General features: G+C 48.1%; 1 protein-coding gene and 1 long non-coding RNA gene across 3 annotated transcripts in view; one reads left to right on the top strand and one right to left on the bottom strand.

The window, feature by feature from the left end:
- Positions 1-19,602, bottom strand: part of LOC111253949 (uncharacterized) — a 76,359-nt gene that overhangs the window by 43,248 nt on the left and 13,509 nt on the right. The gene's annotated exons all lie outside the window — the stretch shown is intronic.
- Positions 10,209-19,602, top strand: part of LOC147754589 (uncharacterized) — a 55,885-nt gene continuing 46,491 nt past the window's right edge. The window contains exon 1 of the long non-coding RNA XR_015317720.1: positions 10,209-10,334. This is a non-coding gene — a long non-coding RNA (uncharacterized LOC147754589). The remainder of the gene's footprint in view (positions 10,335-19,602) is intronic.

The raw sequence follows: 19,602 nt of genomic DNA, 5'->3' as shown, positions 1-19,602 counted from the left end.
CCGTTCCACACCACTGCAGTAGTTGCCGCTGCGCTCACTGTTGTTATTTACTGTTAATGACTGCGTGACACGGTCGCGACTGTTGTAATTTGTCAATGCTGCTGCTGCTGTTGTTTGCCCTACCCGTGTTAGCACTATTGCTGGTGCAGCTTGCTTCTATGCTACAAGAGAACTAAGAGTTTTCCGCCGTTAGATTTATTCAGTTTGCTTGTTGCTTCATTCTAGTAATCGGTGGCCTTTTGACGATCTTCTTCCAAATCACTGGTTCGCTCTACTTCAACAGAAAATCGTGTCTGCAGCAGGGAACAGGTTAGGTAAATTTACAGCCCTATTAGCATAGCCGATGAACTTACACAAGTTGAATTTCAGTGTAATGCATGCAGTTCTAGGAGGAATAACGCCAAGAACAAACAGAGTTGTCTTTTTTGGCCTCTTTTTTCAGCAGGTGCTGATTGCAGTCGTCATGGCTGGTTATGGTTGTGTGGCCAGACCAGTGGTAGCTGTACGTGCCCTATAGCGCATGAGCAACCTGTACGCTGGTAGCGATAGACTATTCTGCTACAGCCTTAACGCAGCCGCTACTACTGCGATCACTGCTGCAATGGCGTCAACAGCGATGGTCACTGTTACCACTATTCCGTAGCTGGCGGTCATCGTTGTCAAGCAAACCAGCCAGCCAGCCAGCCGGCCGGCAGGCGATCAACTATACCCTACTATTCTTAGTGCCTGCCGCTAGCCCTAGCAACAGAGAGCAACAGCGCCATGCATTCGGAGGCAGGCAAAGCGAAAGCAAGCAACGAGTCATAGCTGTTACAGCCACTGTCCGCTGATGCTAGTGGCCCTGTGATGATGCCAGTGTCGAGGAAGGAAGGCATACCACGCTTTTCTCTGTTGCTGTTGTCGCTGTGCTGGTTGGTTTGACTGTCCGTCCGTCCGTCCGTTGGTTCGTCGGCCAGCCGCCATCGCCGTTACCGCCGCTGCGAATCGGTCCTTCCATGGATATGTCTGTCTATCATCATCATCATCATCGCCATCATGTAGAGGTACCACGATGACGGCAACGGCGGCGGTAATAGTGACGAGACGAACGTACGGATAGCGACGGCGACGAAGTCGACGATAAAGGAGGACCGAACTGTCGACCGCTGCTGACTATCAAATGGTGACTGCGTTCCTACAGCCTCTATAGGTGATTCCGACGCCGCTGTTGCTGCCTGCGATGGTGACGAACACCGACCGCGGTGCGCCGTGCGCCAGCCGGGTTAACGCCAGCGCAACAAGACAAGAGACGACGTAAGGAGCAAGTACCAATCAAAAGATTGAGCGAGCGCCGCCATCACACGCTGACGGAACAACCAGCAAAGACGCAGCCGCGACGTCTGAGAGCTTTTGCCTCTGCTGTTGCTGTTGCTGAGGACGAACTTACGGGCGGACGTGCCTCTGCGATGGGGAAACGAACGGGCCGTCGTGGGCAGCAGCTACCGCTTCCACAGTCGCCGCTTTGGCGGATTGTGCTGGTCGTCGTCGTCGTCGTCGTCATCAGCGCCGTAATGCTGCTGCCACACTTGTTCTTACTGTCGTAAGGTCTCACTGGACGTGGACACGGTGCGTTGCTTGTGCCACCGTTGCTACACCATCGCTATCGCTGGCAACCAGCGAGGGAAGAGGACAGGTGACCGAGTGAGCGACCAGGTGAGCTGGCCCACTGGGGAGCCAGAAAGCTGACAAAGAGCAAGAGAAGAGTTGCCAAGCAGTTCCAGCAGCAAGCAGGCAACTGGCTACCAGCAAGGGGCAAGTAGGCAGCAGCAGCAGCAGTCGTTGAGGAACAGGCCGACGACCGTCCGACCCGTACACTAGCGGAGCTGGTCCTGGTGATGGTAGCTGTGATAGTAATGCTGCTGATGTTGGTGAAATATCGAAGAGAAAACGAATAAGTAACAGGAAGACGTAGGCTGTTGCTGCAATCTTCAACGTAGTTCTACGGGGCAAATGAGAATAGAAGCGCCCGCAATAACGACACAAGCGAACAACGGCTGTGTGCGCGCGGATACTATTGTCAGCATCCACACAGTCTCTATATGTGGCATACACAGGTGACATGGGGACAGCGTAAACCAAGGACCAAACTGATGACGTCAGAGCGCCGGTACCTGAAGAAGAATGCTGATTATGGCATTGTCCCTGAAGCAACAGCATCAGTCTCTATTCTTAGCAACAATCGGCAGAATTCCACGAAAAAGACGGAAAGGCAACTCCCAAATCCATTGACAAGCGATCCACTGAGAAACGAGAAATGGCCTCACGCAGCCAACAAGAGACGACAAACCAAAAGAAATCAGCGAGCTGAGAAGCCGAGAAACAATGAACTTGTGTATATTGCGACCGTTAAGTTAGGTCGAGTACATTCTAATGAACATTGGACTTTCCACATACAGTAATAATACACCGATATTCCAGGAAGCTCACGAGATTCTAGAAGATTCTATGGTCGCTTGTAGTGTGAGCCAATGACGCTTTATGCTTACGTAATGAAGATACTATACGCATTCGTATTACACCGAACCCAACAAATCCGGGTGTGCTAATAAAAAGACAACAGTGAGCGTGAAACAAAGACGCATACACGTACACACACGAGCCTAAGCATGACAAACTTGTAAGCGTTGTATGAACGAAGTGGTCCGAAATTTAATGACTATTGACATATGTCCGCCACTAGGAACGTCCCACATATCCATTCCTTCCCTTCTTCGAACCCAGAAACCAATCATTGCACCAAATTCTACTGCGTGTATTCTACAATGATGAACACGGCACTATTTTAGTACATGCGTCGCATAACGTGTCCTATTTAGGGACCTAAATAGGTTACGTTGCTAGGTAAATTTCCTGCGCGCGACAATCAGTTAGCTAGTTAGTTAGTGCTTGGCAGGAACAACAATATATGTAAGAAAGTAAAATCAGCGTCAACGGTGGTTCGTAAAGCACTCGCGAGTGTGCCCTTTGAGATGCCGTCCCTCCTCTCCGCTTGGGACCTTTAGGCTGGAGACTAGACCCGACTGGTCAGCGAGCCGTTCGTCTAACTAACAGATGGGACTGATACAGTGGACTGCCTCCCATGGCCGATTTTGTGGTAAAGCCAGCAGGAACACCCGCAATAGCGATGCTAACTGTTCACTACTGTTGCTGAACGGAACGGGCCAAGCAAGCCAATATCAGCAGTGTCCAGAAAGTCGGCAAGGGGCACTCTTGCTGCGCTGCTTTCTGGCGTATTCTACTGCACACGCCCCGCTCAAGCCACTGAAGCAACGGCGGCGGTGGTAGCAGCAGCACCAGCAGCATCACTGTGAACGATTCTTTACGATGCGGCGGTTGTGTGCAGCGGGCGACGGCAGATAAGGCCAGACACGATGGTAACGCCTGTTCCATCCAAGAACGATTGGAAGCCATGAAGTAGGCTGACAACGATAGCAACAACAACAGCGGCAACTGCAACTACGATGATAACAAAGGGAATATGGCCGACTACTATAACAAACGTATTAGTGCTAGTAAATGTTCCGTTAATAAACTGTGTTATTTTACGGTAATAATAATAACAGCGACGACAATAATAATAGTATAATAATGCATGTATGATTATTAGTCGTATTGCGGATGAGGTATATAGGGACGGCGTATTGCATCTTGAAGAGGGAATGATGAAGACGAGTATCGAACAACAACGACAACAACAATAATGATAACAACAACAACAACATGAACGGCAGCAACAACGACAACGTACATCATATTATTATGGTCATCATCACGCGAACAAAACACATGGACTATGCATCTGGTTCTAGGTGACGCGCAGAGACCATGGTCCACGATGAGAGCGCACTAATGGCAGCCAATGGTTGTCGCTTCGCCAATGGCTGAATACTCACGAGAACAGCGTGACAGACCGAACATAACATGGTCATACGACAGAAAATGACACTTCGGTTCACGTTGGAGACGATGAACAAACAAAATTCAACAATAGTAGACGACAAGGGCAAGCAGATCAACTTGTGTTGGCCTGTTACTACGCGTGCAGAATTTAGATCCGGAAAAGTCTAAGATTTAGATTTAAAAGACATCTTTTCAAAAAGTTTCGTTGCCCAAACTTTCGACATATCATGTTCGCGACTTTAGTCTCCACTTATTCACAACCACTTGTGGACTGCTTGAAGGCAACGTTATTATAGGTCAAACGGAAGACGAATGGCACGTGAAGGTGGGCGTTATCATCCACAAGCACAGAGACACACAGCGATGCGCAGATACTCACAATGAGAAGTTGGAGACGTCATGGACGGGTTGCGACGAAAATGGCGACAACTGCGAAATACGGCAAACATTTGGACAACTCTCTCCGCTGCTTTTGCTGGATGCTTGCGATTACGCGCTGTTGTAAATGAGGACACAACAGAATTCGGCCGGCCGAGTCCGCTGCCTTACGAGATCGCGGCTGGCGCGACTGTGGGTCGCGGCCAGCACTATTTGCCGCCGTCAGAAATGCCTGCCGCTACAATGTTTCTGCTAATTTGACGCTCCTGCTGCTGCTGCTGCTGCTGCTGCTGCCGCCGCCGCCGCCGCCGCCGCCGCCGTCGTCGTCGTCGTCGTCGTCGTCGTCACCGTCGTCGCCGTCGTCGTCGTCGTCGTCGTCGTCACCGTCGTCGCCGTCGCCGCCGCATTTGTACGTTACGCGTCGCACGAAACGTAAGAAATATTTACTCCTCATCTCGACTTTAGTGATTTTTGCCAATCAAGCGAAGCTGACGAACGATGGTGAATAATATGTACTATCGACACTTTCGACACATAGGCATCATCCAGAAGAGGGACAGCGGCATCACCACTCTGACACGATGGCACCGTAATGTTCATGAGTAACAAACAAAGTCAATGAGATACGACGACTAACACTCATAGATAACGGAAAGTTGTTCCTACCGTAGCCACAGTTATCACTCGAAAGGTTAACTGCATCGCTTTTTGTAGCGGTTGTTAGAGCAGTAGTCCATGGAGCGGTGATAGCAGCTGCTGTACGAGCAGACGCAGCGAACCGAATTGGTAATACCGGTCAGGAGATTAGTTCTGGCGATAATGGTGGCGTTCGCAGTAAGAGCTGCTTCTGGCGTGAGCGTAATCGGTGTTCCTCGATTTTATGCCCCTGTGCTAATGCGACTATAGCTGGCTTGGCCGGGAGACTACTTCGTTCACCTTGGCTGACCAGAGTTCACTTGGGGCTGAAGGGGCAGTCGACCTACCCGTTTTATGTCGCTAGAACAGTCTCACAGTAACAGGGAGCCTACCGCTAGCACGCAAAAGGCAGTCACTGCTGTACTTTTACTCTTGGCAGACTGATCGCTTGGCTCGTGGCGAACAGAAGCAGGCGCTGCTTGCTCAACGCCGGCGCTCACGACGAGCAGAAGCAAAGGCAACGGCAACAGTGGAAGTTGCTGTGGCAGTAGAAGGCCCAAGATGAAAGCGCATTATCCTGGTGCTTGCTGGAGGCCGACTGCACAGGCACTGGCGACGGCGGCGTTGGTCCAATCCCACTGGTGAGCACAATGCTATGGCACGTTGGCCGTGGCGCTAGCAGCGTTCGACGTGCGCCCTCGCCCGTTCGTTGTCGCAGCCGGCTCGCTTGCTCGTTACGCAGACGGGCAACAGCGCCCGGCTCGACCCAGCTCAGTTCGACACATTCGCCTCTCTTTTTGCTCTTCTCAACAGTCGCCACAGTCCCAGCGACGGTAACAGCAGCAGCAGCAGCAGCGCCTAGCGCTTTTCTGCTGCTTCTTTGTCATGACATGCCTTGCTGCGGCTACCTCCACCGCAGCCTATTCAGAGAGCTGCAACGATTACGACGGTGACGGCGCCGCTTCCGCGGCGGGGCCACCGGCTCTTCTACCAGCACAACCATCACCAGCGCTCCGCCACTAGCGGCAGCAACGGCGGCGGCGGCGGCGGCGGCAGCAGCAGCAGCAGCAGCAGTATCAGAATGCAGCATCACAGCCATAACGACGGTCGCTGCCGCCGGTACTACTCCCTCTGTCTCTATTGCCATAGAACCGGCGATGCTGGTGCTTTTTTTAGTCTGTCTATTCTGCGCGTCTGTTTGTTGGTTGTCGTAGACAGCCGCTTTTCTCTGTGTGACTGCTGCGTTTGGGCTGATGTTGTTGCTTCCGCGACTTCTGGGACTGGTCGATATGCTGCGAGATAGATATTGCCTGCCGCGTTGCCTAGGGCTGCTCTTGCGCTTTTAACTGTTCCTAGTACTGCTGCTGCTGTTGTTGATAGTCGCCAGCGATTACCATGGACGTCTATATATTATTACTACAGGATACTATAAGATTTCAAGTAGCACGTCGAATACTTCTGTCTGGCCAGGCCTTGTCTGCGTACTTAGCGGTTTCCTTTCTATATACGCGCGTGCAATACAACTTCTGCGATAGTCGCAATGATCGGACCGTGAACTGCTATTGCTGTTGTCTATCGCTTCATCTGCTACCCTCTGCAAGCCCTTTATGGATTTCAGCTTGGCCTATCTAGTAGTTTTATCCCAGCAGCTACTGCAGCTGACAGCGCTAACCATTGATTTAACATAGATTGTATGGATGACTACCAACGAAAGCTGATCAACCTAACCCAATGATCGCCGGCCGGCCGGCCGTTTAAACTGAAGCCGTCACTAGTTAACTGTTTTCTCTAGTTCAACGTCCGTCGTTGCTTCGTTTAGCCGCCCGTCTACGTCGTCGTTGCCAAGCATTGACCAACAGCAGCAGCCGCCGCCCGTTGGCTGACCAAAAATCATTAGGCAACACCATCAGGACGCGTGAGCTTGCCAGCAACACGGCACGGAGTGCGAACAGTTATATTGAGCTAGAATTAAACTGACAGCCGGGGACTGCTGACCCATAGGGAAAGTACCTCCACCAAACGCTACAGGTGCAAATGTAAAGACCGCAGATATACAACAGTAAAGTCAACCGCAAACAACGCTAATAGCATTGAACCCATCTCAACAGCAACGACAAGGACGCTAACTTCGTGCGCTGCAGGCGACAGTCTCGTACAACTAGTCACTTTTCTTGAGCTTTTAAGGGTTCTGTTCCAGGCGAATATGTATAATCTGTATATAGATTATTGCCTTTTATCGTTTGTGTAGTTGGACTGCTCACTTAGCACGGTGCAAATCAACTATGGCGTTGGGTCCGCCCAGCCACGTTACATGCTCTCGAACGTTAACAGCTGGCCAGGCACTGACATTAAAATCGAAAACCAACCAAGCGCTCTAATCTGCTGTACTGCATTAGAACTAATACTAAATCAATAATGTTAAATAGCTCGCTAAACAGCCGCCTGTGTCGGCCAATGATGCTGGTGACTGCCACGGCAGCGCGTATTGCCCCCGAGCATTTTGGACAGCGACGAACGGAACGACGGCGCCGTCGAAGGCTAGAAACGCTTGACTATACACGTGGATATTGAGCATACCTGTATGCACAACTCTAAGTTGCAAAGGTTAGATGACGGGATTAAAGTATTATTAAAATACGCTTAATATGGAAACATATGTGCCGTATTTTCCCAAGGCACCGTCAATGTGTCTTTTTCGATAGGAATGGAACGTGGCAGATCGATTGTCGATATGAGCCGGCGATTTTGGGTTCGTCCAGTTAGAAATTCATCGAGGTAACGACATGGCTCACATGTTTAGAACGTATCTTTTCGAGCACGTCACTATAATACTCACAAACAACAAAGCATGCAGGCCATTGCTGGTTCAAGTCTTACCGATGACACATGACGCCATAGGGTTATTATGAAGATAAGAATCAATAATTGCCACAGGACCTCGTTGATATGGTCCTCTCTGCCCCACAACGGGATTTATGGGAGACAGGAGCTTTAAGATTGTTCCCGCAGCGCCCCACAGGAGAACGATTGAGAATTAGCTCGAAATTCAAAATTCTATCGGTTCATCTAAAGATCTTGCCAGATTTGCTACCGTAACGCTATTCTAGCGCTAGATGGTTAGCGGTAACGTGTTTGTTTGGCCACTTGTTTAAGGTACACAGGCATGTCTAGGTTCGAATCTGGGCGTAACCACACTTTGATCCTCCAGAATAAATGGATTCTTTAACTCTATTCAGTTTAGCGTATGGATGCTAAATAGCAGACACGTACCATACACAAAAGCAGGCAGATAGGCGCTGATATCAAGTGATACTCTCATTTCGTGCCGCCCATTTCGACCTGATTCTCGTACCCGATGTATCATGGAAACAGCCGTCATACTACCGCAACAACTATTATGGCTATTTCTACGAAAAATAATTCCCAGCTCGAACTTTGGCTACTGTCATATTATAATAGATATGTCTATAATAATATTAATAATTTCCTATTGAAACTGTGTGCTGGCCGTTGTCATCGTACCAGCGGTAAATAGTTACCTCCTATAGAGAGCGCCGGCGATGTTGTTGCTGACGCTGGTGATGGGCTGGCGTTCGTTCGTTCGTTCGTTCGTTCTAGACGTAGCCGGTTGTCCACGGTAAAGGCGGCATCAGCAGCGGCAAAGATCAGCAGAGGTCGCTATGGCGGTGGTCGGACTATACACGACGGACGGAAAAATCGACTATCGTCTGGCGGACGATTGTCGTCGAAGATACGTTTCTGCTGTTACCGGTTGCAAAGGACAAGCCAATGGACATCAGGCAAACCACTCAACGCGCATTCTTTCACGCTGACGGAATCAGACCGCCATCGCCAGCAGCAGCGCCACCAGCGGCGGCTGGCGTTGTGCCATGGCCATCGTAGTGAAAGAACGATAATGACGGTGGTCAAGAAAAAAAAAAAGAAAGCGAAAGGCCAACTGAAAGACAACGCAACAGAGACAATGTCAAAGGTAGACCGGCAGAGCGGGCTGATGTATAGGCGCAGGTGGATAGATGGATACATTAGGCTGCTGCGAACGAATCCGACAGGCTGTGTAATTCAATAACTTTTGAATTAGCTGGGCTAGAATAAAGATTTTTCATACGCGTTGTAAATACTCTTTTATGTTCAACGCCGCAGCGTTTCAGCAGCTTCCGAACAGCCATATGTCTACCGTTCGAGTTCCTACACGTAAGCTTCTCGAAATGGATGCTTGCTCATTAGAGTGCTCTTTTTTGCTTAATAAGATGTGGCATTGTCATCTAGTAAGCAGACCACGTGCCTTCGCTTGCTTTGCCAACGGTCTGTGAGTCTCTTGAGCGGCTTAAAATAGCGGGTTACAATCGTTATTTCATTTTCGACGAACGTTCCGTAGTAGCAGAAGTTCCATAAATTGCACGTGGAACGCATTACATACACCGCATGCATTCGCACGCTGGCCTGAAGTGAATTCGTGGCTATTGGCTATTTTTGTCTACTAAGTTTGTGCGTTTTTAGTCTCTAAGTTATAGTTTTGAGACACGCTAGATGCGAAACGTTAGTTTTAGCCGACAGCGGCCTTACGCTTCGACCTCTGCTTCTGTGCCTCCTCGAGCACGGAAACGTGCTATTGTCCTTCGCGCCTCGATATCCGATCACCTTTTCGCTGATGTTCGCCACTTCAATCCCCGTTCTTACAATGCTTGCACCATTCACGTATTGTACGTTCGCTTAAAGCCGCCTTTTCAAATGTCCTCATCGACGGGTCCCTGTAGCACGGTGAAGTTTGAGGAATATGAATTTTAGTGTAAAGCGTTGATATTTCTAATTTTACCATAAGCGAGATCAAGAAGCGCCTTTCCTCTAAATTTGTTTATCTCAGAATAAATTCGTCAGGTTTCCGCTCGACGAACATATCTATCAACCAAATTTTAGCACATAGTTTAAAAGTGCAGTTACAAGCTCCGCCAAGTTCGGTTGATACCGCTTAATCTCTACACATTGACACGATGATAACAATCGGTGACGGTGGTGATGGCATCACGGCAGTGCTTCACTGTAGCCGATGACAACTGGGGCAACAACAACTGATGGGTTCTCTTGTTAAGTTCGCAAAAGGACATGAATTCATGCCATGGACGTTCTTCCTTTGTTTCGTTCTCTAAATCCGTGTCAACCTTTACCCCATCAAAATTCTTCACATGGAATGCTAGGCCTAATCGTTTGCCTCAGCTCGTCCCTTCATGTACTTTTCGTTCGACGTATTTCGACAGAGCAGCAATAGCTGGATGAGTATCGATCGTCGTCTGTTCGTCGCACCATTTGGTCGTATAGAACGAACGAACAGCAGCAGCAGCAGGGATAAGTTACAAACGGAAAAGGTACGTAGCGCACACTGCAAACTCAATAGAGGCTGCACTGTGTTTCTTTTTTTTGTTATGTAGCATATTACCACTTGTACAAGGTCCATCGCTGACGTCTACAGATCAACTGTGGCAAAAGAAGCAGACAACGAAAAAAAAAAGATGATATTACGAACGAGAGGGCGTTAGACAGGCCAAACGAATCGAACAGTTGTATGAACCATAGGCCACTGTGATAAGTCATTTCTGACGCAACTCGCTATCAGCTGCGTGATAATGGTGGCGATCAACAGATGACTAATTATTCAGGCAGAACCGCCTTGGGTGCACGACAATGACCTAACTGACTAACCAAGTAGTAGTGAGTGTCCTAGAAAACTGCTAAGAGATTCCGCTGTAATTGATCAGAGGTCAGAGCGTCATCTGAATTGGGCTACAGACGCTACCAGTTTTACCAAGCGCCACACGACGACTTCATTGGGTTGAAGCTAAGCGAGTGAGGCAGGCGAAGCAAGTGCGTCGATTTTATTCTGATGCGCGTCTGCTAATGTACATAATATGGGCTCAATAATTTAGCCGACCTTGTGTGCTATAGCCACGTAACCTCCAAGTGCCTCTTCCGACCGACGGAACGCCTTTTTGACATTTCTAACTCGTTATCTACGCCAATCGACATGAAACAGCGGCTCCACTTAGGACATATAATCACACCTACCATAACCACACATCTATTACAATAGAACCAACTCCGGAGGTACCACGGCCACAGGCCATGCTAAACCCGGGTGACAGCCATGCTGCTAACAGACACCGACAGCGGCGACGGAAAATACACGAGGGGTCCAGTCGACTCTGATCTAGTAACAGAAGAGATCATCGGAGAAAAGTGTTTATGGCGACGACGGGCGTTTCAAAGGTAGCGCGTTTATTCAATCTGTTTGCTCTGATGATCGCAGGCCACAAGGTAATAGGTAGTAATGTTTATGAACTGCTGCGTCGGTAAACAGCAGATAGCAACAACCTGCATCTAGCCAGTATCTAAGCACAGTACTTAACTAAACACGTACCTGATTGCCTAAACTACATTAGATACTATAGACCCGGCGTTTATAGAAAGCTTTCGATAGTTCCGCCTAGTAGAGCCTGAGTCGGTTTTAAGTTAAATACAGTTTCTGGGTCAAGCGAATATCTCCAGCATTCTGAATATACACCCAGAAACAGCCCAAATATGCACAGAAGAAGTGTACTAAATAGAACATAATTATAGATAAGTGCAGATAAGCGCGTTGGAGCCTAAGTTGATTTTTTCCTACTCACAGTTTAGCTCCGTATTTCCCTTCAGAATCTATCTAAGAATAGCTTACGTATAATTCGCAACGTGCACCCGATTGGCTTGCTTAAAGATTCCAAATGATTTCCTAAGCTCAACCTAAAATTTTGGACCTTACTGACCCTTCCAGCTTATATACAAGGTCGAAAATCAAATCAAGTAATCATAGAACGATGTTTAAGGCAAAAGGTCGATCGATGTTTCTGTCAAACGAACCACAAACTATGGAAGTTCATGTTGCAACCTAGCTAGGCAGCACTGGCAACGACAAGTAGCATCCCCAGACCGGCCAATGGTGGCCTCGCGGCTACGCTGAACGGGTTGGTCAAACAATGGCGGCATAGCCCGAAGTAGGCCGCTGCCAATGTCGCCATCGTCGTAGTCGATGCAGAAGTAGGCGAAACGTTTGCCGTCTTCCGCGGTCGCTCTGTCGCTCTCTGCTAATCATATACGATTTGTCCAGTAATATTACGACGATGTTAGCTGGTCATAATTGGCTAGTTGTCCGTTCGCTGATCTTTTCGTTTGGTCAAAGGGTCAAATTTATCTTAGCACTACTCGCTCAGATCTCAGTCCGGATCAAAGTGCAGGATGCGATTAGATCGGAAAGCGACAGCGAGTTCCAATCAAAAATCGGATATGAGCAACGTACTCACACAAGATATATAGGCATATACTTGTTTTGTACTTGAGTCAGTGAATCACCACCAAAATAGGACCTCGACGAGCCGTCGCGTCAGTGGAAAGCTAATCGATCTTTTCATTGCTGTTCATTTCTGACTGTTGGCTGTACTTGCTGCTGCTAGCGCTACGGTAGCAGCTACACGACATTATGTGACATCGCCTCGTTCTCGAGAGACGAGACAGTCGGCTTTCTTCATCCTCCTTATGTTATGGCAGTACGAGCACTAAGCATTACGATCAATGCGCGCTAAGCTGCCGACACACAAGCCACCAGCCGGGCAGATGCGGGGTCAGAGATGGGTAGCGAATCCTTGCTGGCTGCTGCTACCGCGTCGGGAGTATAGGCCAGTTACTATAGCGTATAGCGTTGATAGGTAGGTCTGTACGTTGACTCGAACCACAGGCTGCCATAGTGCACAACACCCAAGAGGGACGAGGACCGCATGACTGGCCGACAGCCAGCCGTCTCAATCAGGTAGACCGAGCCGAGAAGCAAACAACAGAAAAGACAAACGGCTTTGGAATCACCATTGAAGCTGTACATACAGTAGCGGCATTTATAGACACCGTTGTCAGCTAGCCAGCGTAAGCTCAAAATTGTAAAATAGAAAGAACTGCCAAGCGTGGACCGTTACGGCGGCAGCGCTACGCGGACCTTGGACCGTGTTCAGCAGCAGCAGCAGCAGCATCACCAAAAGCATTGGACTCTCGGTGCTAAAATGGCTGGTAATGCTCTACGACAACTACTACTACGGCTATTGTGTAGTATTTTCCAACGGCATTAGTACGATTGCTATACTAAGACCCCGAAGGCTCATGGGGGCCTCAGAGCAACAGTTAGCTGCCTCTATTCATAGTAGCAGCAGCAACGACCGCAATTGCAGAGCTAAGGGCATAGAGAGCAGAAGTAATCATAAACTGAAGCAAAACAGCGAACGGACTAGTGCAGAACAGGCCAACATCGTGCCTGTGTAGACACATTCTCTATGCACACGTTCGCGTTGACATACGTATAAGCTGTGCACATAACAGAACCAACATATGATATTAGTGGACACAGATCACTAGTGGAAATGGACGACAAGCGTAGCCGGCAACAAAGCTAGCTGGGTCGCTGTGCGGCTGTTGGCTAGCGAGCCCAAAATCGAAATGGGAACTACACTTGGGGACTCGAGCCGGTGGCGCCGGCACCGGCACATGAACGGGTGAGAAGGAGCCGGGACCCGGGCCTAGAGACCGGCGAATAGCAGAACGCCCAGAATACCGATGCTAATCAAAGCACCAAACAAACTGAAGGAAAAAAGATTATGAGATGAAATAGAATCGAATCGAACGGAACACGCCCAAAGTCTAAGACTGCTGCTGCTGCTACTGCGACGACGACTAGAACTCAAGATCAGATGAAAGACATCAATGAGAGATCACGAGGCCCGTTTAGCCTAGCTGATCATTTAGGGAAAACAAGCTGAGGACACCGACGAAAGACAGTTCGACTAGTGTTTGAATGGTCGCGAACGAGAAAAGCCACTTGCCAGCAGAGTGAAAATTCATTGAGAAGAATATTGTGGCTGTGGCAAGAGTTCTTTGTCGTTTTGAGATGCTTGTCTACTGGGGGTACGCTGTTGGGGCTGGCAGCGACGGCAATAGCGACGGAGACAATCGTTATGGCGGCATTGGCAGAGGAAGTTGCTTATTCTGAGTTGATGCCATCGAGCTGAGCTGAGCAGTAACCAGACAGTGTTTCTCAACGGCCAGTCGAGCCAGCGGGAAATGGCACCATGGAACAATATGATCGTGGCCATGACTAGCCGCAGCGACAACATGCGAGGAAAGAAGGTGGGCCAGCAGCAGCAGCAGCAGCAATGGGTGTCTAATGTTTCACATTTCCTAAAAAGACTACAGATAACCGTGATGCAACATTTGTCAGTCCGTTGACCGGATTGGTTTCCTGGTGAATGACTAACTATTTGCTTTTGGCAAAAGTGTTTATCCTTAATAGATATACTACTCTTCGAAAGGAGCACAATTTAAAGCAAAATCTAGAGTAAAAATCGTCAAAAGAATAGATGAAACGTTAGGGTTTGCAAATAATAATGGTAATAATAACAGAAATAGAAGGAAATCGCAGATTTATATCTCTAACGAAATAGCTAGCTAGGTTAACTAAGCCACATGCAAACAGGCCACGATCTGCACTCGAACGCGGATCCTGGTTTGGACGGATTTGAAGCAGAACGACCTGAGACTTAAGGTCTAAGTGTATATACCGGCACTATACCTAAGAAGATGTACTTTACTATGAGCTCTCTATTAGTGTGGTTCTGAACGATAATTTTTAATGTACTATTTCACTGTATAGTACACAGACGTAGAAAGTAGCCATTATATGATATAAAACTAAGAAGCTGTCTGATCGTCTACGCTGTTCAAGCACTTCGCCGTTCCAGAACAACTCTGAACGTACCGTGTAAATACATCTCAACGCTCGCTATATAGACGAATGCTTCTAGACGCCATGTTTAAATTCAACAAATAGCATTCATCGACACAGCCATGGACGTTCGATTAAACCCTCGCTATTCACTGATCGACAACGAAGAAAGAGGGGCCGGCCAAGTGAGCGATTGACGTAGAAGCGATGAAACAAAACCGTCGACCGGCTAATTCCAAGAACATGCCGACATAACTCACAACACACACACAAACACATATATATATATATATATATATATATATATATATATATATATGCGAGTCCATACGATACGATGAATGCACATTTTGTCCGATGTTGTTGCCCCGTAGCGGTGACCTGTCGTTCCATTCTGGTCGTACAGCAACAAATGTTGCTACAACTTCGACCACCGCTAGACCCCTCTACCTGTTAAATGCGACTACTACTGCTGTTGCTTTTAGTCGTGGCTGTCTGCTGGATCCGTGGTCGACACGGTGGATATTTCGATCAGATTACCCGTATTTAGAACGGCGCACGTGGGACACTGGCAGATTGGCACAGCGTGCCGTAGACGTCGAAGCAATGAGAAAGCAAATATGGACAACACGGAGAAATACTATCAGAAGGCTGAACGAGACAGAGGTGGGGTGGGGTATTGGGGTTGGTAACGATATGAGTGCAGGACCTCGACTTCGTCGACATGTCTACACAGTCGGATTGGCCTCGGTGTTTGTGCGATAACTGCTACCTGTACATTGGTTTCAATCTGCCACATTATCGGCAATCGCTGCTGGCTGGGTCCTTCCCACACTCTCGTGGCAAACCACCGCATAAGGAACGAGAACTGACTAAGACTCTTGCCATCGTTGCTGGTAAATGGCTACACGAAATGTCCGTGGTTAGCGCCGCCGCCAACGCCAATTGAATTGCGTCGACGGGCGGACCGGTCCCGAACGCGCGAGATATGCCATGCTGTGCACACATCTACATATACATCATAGAATGTCTTCTCGCACAATTATCCGAAGGCATAACAACGACGCCAGGAACAATAACAGGAAACTTAGTAAACGCATACACGTATATATATAATTTTCCTGGGTGTATGTGTGTGTGTGTGTGTGTGTGTGTGTGTGTGTGTGTGTGTGTGTGTGTGTGTGTGGCGTGTATGAATGAGAGGGATAAAGAGTACTACTGAATGAAGCGCGTTTACGTTACGCGCCGTCACAAGGCGACCGCTAGTGGCATGGGACCAACGACGACAACATCCCCGAAGGTTGCAACGACTACAGTTCTATATATATATATATGTATATATGAGTCCATACAAACGACGATCGTCTGCCTCCGACAAAGCGGTCAAATGCATCATCACATAACGCTACCAGGGCCATCGTCGTCGCCATAGCCGCACCGTCGCCAGTGTGTCCATCGCTGACATAGAGAAGCATGAAGAATAGCGGCGGCGGCGGCGGCGGCAGCAGCAGCAGCAGCTACACGCGACAAAAAAACAAAGCAGGCCAAACTACAGTCGAAGTCACCGGCAGCATACGCGACTAGCACTAACTGCCCGCCAGGCGCCATCAGTAGCAGCAGTAACGTGTCAAATCTGCAAAACGGGACGGAAGAACGAACACGAGAACCCGCAGCAACATCTATCTGGCAAGCAGCAGGGGCCCCGTCGTGCGGTGACAGCTGTGCCACATAAAGCCGCACGGTTACGTTCTGAACGTCGCAACGCCGATCGTAACGCGCGAGTGACGGATATCGACGGAATACACCGCTACTGATACTGCTGCAGCTACTTCTTCTGCTAGTAATGTTACTACCCATACAAGAACCATAACCTGTATGGTTTCTATGCCAGATGTCAGTACGCGATGCCAATGTAATGCGAATAATACCTGCTATACATGTACACATTTAAATAATACCCATACTGAACAAAGAGTTGTACACATATTTCTATATAAACCTGAATATAGGGATATCTTATTTATGTCGTGGCATTAAAGCCAGCCAAGGGTCATGCTTCTATATAAAAGCATTCGACAAAAAAATGGGCAAAAATGCAGAGAAAGAGAGCTGTGTCTTCCCAAATTTGGAAAGCAGCTTTGAACTACACTTTTTCTTTGACCGTATGATTTAGATGGACGTACGGAAGTGCCAAAGTACATGAATGAATGTTCGAAGCTTCTGCTGATGAGCTGGCAACTGTCTGTATACTAACAAATCACCAGTGTACACGTTCGTACGCTTTCGCCATTGAATTTATCCGGTATATCGTACGACGATACGCCGGGCCAGCGTGGTAAACTGCGGCTGGAACTGATTCTCTCTTTCGTTAATAGCAGCGTCGTGAACCGCGTTAAAAAGAATATCAAGAACAGACGTGTTCTGCCAGGAGATATACGCGACTCGCACCTTCGAGGTTTACTAGATGCCGCAAGACGGCGACGTGCTTGTGAGTCCGTGCACATGTCGGTGCTACGTGCGTTCGCTGTTTATAATCTAATAGTACAGGCAGCAGCTCAGCGGTGTATTCTTAAGTGGAGAAATTCTGCCAGGCCGAATGGTACAAGTTGGTACTTAATTTTCATGGTGAACAGGCAAACGCTACTAGGACGCACCAGCAGCGATAATAACAAAACCAAGAAAACGAATAGCTACTATAGATATTATGCTTCACCCTACTCATCTATACGTACACAACGAGTCCACTGGACGTCCAGAGAAGAGGAAACTTATAGGCCACTTGTGCAGGCCTAGCTGGACAATTCAAATAAAATTATAAAATATAGATAGAGCATAATTGCATCATACAGCAGTGATACGTGCAGTTGCAGGGTTCGACAGAGGCTCGTAATTATATAAACGTATAAATATATTTGATTTATAACTGTAACTATATTTACACAGCAGAGAGTGGCTGTATATGGTAGGGAAAAAAAGTTGGCGAAAAGTACACAAAGGTTTGCCACTGATTCGCAGCCTGTTTCGTCCTTTGTAACAATATTGCTATGATCTCACACTTCTACTGCGCTTAGGGGCGTTTCTTCAAGCAAACGTTACAAGATACGATAGTCGGTCACACGCGCCATATGACAAATGAATTTCGATAGACGTTCAACTCACTCCTCTCAATAGGTCTGTTTCGTTCTCTACAAACTTATGACATGTCTTTCTGCGTCTAGTAAACATCTACCTATTGAACGCGTTAGAATTTTCTTATTTTTGATGGCAATTCTACAGCTAGCTTCCATGCTGAATCGCCGTTGCTTTCGGCGTCTGGCGTCGAAGTCGTTTCTTCAGATGGTGGAAATAAGGTTTGATCGAATCCAACTGAAACGACGTCTATCAACACAATTTAATAGGCAGGATGGCACCTCGTTACCAACAGTAGCTCACAACGTATTATGTGTGTGTGCCATAGAAAAAGAGAAATGCCAGTAATAAGTTCTGACTTTGTGGGTTTTCATGTAGGTCTTACTTTAAATTGTGCTGACGTCGTAGATAAACTGTACTCTACACTTCAATGAGCTGCTCGTAAGATCTTGCAAAGACTGACCGGCTGACGTCCATTCAATAGGGAAAGCCGGTCTCGGAAGCCGGCAGTAGGTCAACGGTTCTTAGCAGACGCACTCCTCGCCGTTAGTTGATTATAACAGCGCCAGTCGCAACGGCAGTAATCTTACAGTAGCCACGTAGAGTGAGGGTTGCCGCTGGCCGCCATAAGGCCTAGCAAGTAGGCCACCTTGCATGTATTTCTGTGTGTTGGAATAATGGAGCAAGGGTCGCGTAAAGGGCGTTTATCCTCTGCTATAACGAGCACAGAACAGCCTTAAAAGTAGCGTGTTCGAGCGAACATCAACGCTACTAGCAGCGACCTTTATTGGCTATAGCTAAAGCTAAGACGTTATTCAGCGGCTGTTCTGACTACAGTTCCTATTAAACAGTCGTTATTATTATTATTACTGTGCCTTAATATGTACTACTATCATTTCTATTACAGTCACTATAGAACATTGTGCTGCTATTGTAGCAGCGAGGATCGCGATTGGCAAAGGGTCGGGGAGACGATCACTGCACAGCAGTAACGTATCTACCGCGCATGCCCCCTAGCCAATGACCTGTTATCGCTCCTAACCTTTGAAATAGCTAACGCCAGTGAGTCGGCTGGCTAACCAAGTGAACGTTTAATCGCTCACACAGACTGATACGGCCGTGGTAATATCATACTTACAGACAGCCGCCTCATACAGGGCACGCAAGGAACTTTCTTTTTAGGGCGACACGATTCTCTCCAGCCAAGAAACTAGAGATACGGCACGCAAAGCTACGCAGACGATGTCGACGTTGGCGTCGCAATCAACGGGGACCGAGTCACAGAGTAAGCGAGTCACTCTAAACGGCCGTAGCGACTGCAGCGTCAAAGTGACCCTGTTCCGTAAACGAAGCTGTTGGCTATGCTTAACAGAGCAGGACGCACTCCATGCCCCCTCTCTCCGCCGTCGCTTATTCGTCCGTTGCTTCGCTGCCAAAGCGCAGAGAAAAGTTGTCACTTTATGCCCAGCCGTAACTGCTTGTTCTAATCTACGAAGCGAAATGCTTGAGGCGAGTATGAGTGCGCTACGCTTGGTTGAAGCTGGCAGACAGGTTTTTTAAATAAAAGCCTAGCGTCATAGGCAACACAGCCATCCATAATCGTCAAGTCGCTAAATAGTTCACCAATGCTTTTTCTCACTGTGTCGCCAATGAAAGCTGTTCCACGTTAAGGAGCTTAACGACGTGTTGCCAACACGATGCAACATATATAT

The sequence above is a fragment of the Varroa destructor genome, unplaced genomic scaffold (genome assembly GCF_002443255.2).
Source record: "Varroa destructor unplaced genomic scaffold, Vdes_3.0 BEIS01000007.1, whole genome shotgun sequence".
NCBI lineage: Eukaryota > Metazoa > Arthropoda > Arachnida > Mesostigmata > Varroidae > Varroa > Varroa destructor.
Note: the sequence above shows the minus strand (reverse complement) of the source record. Positions and strands in the feature narration are given on the sequence as shown.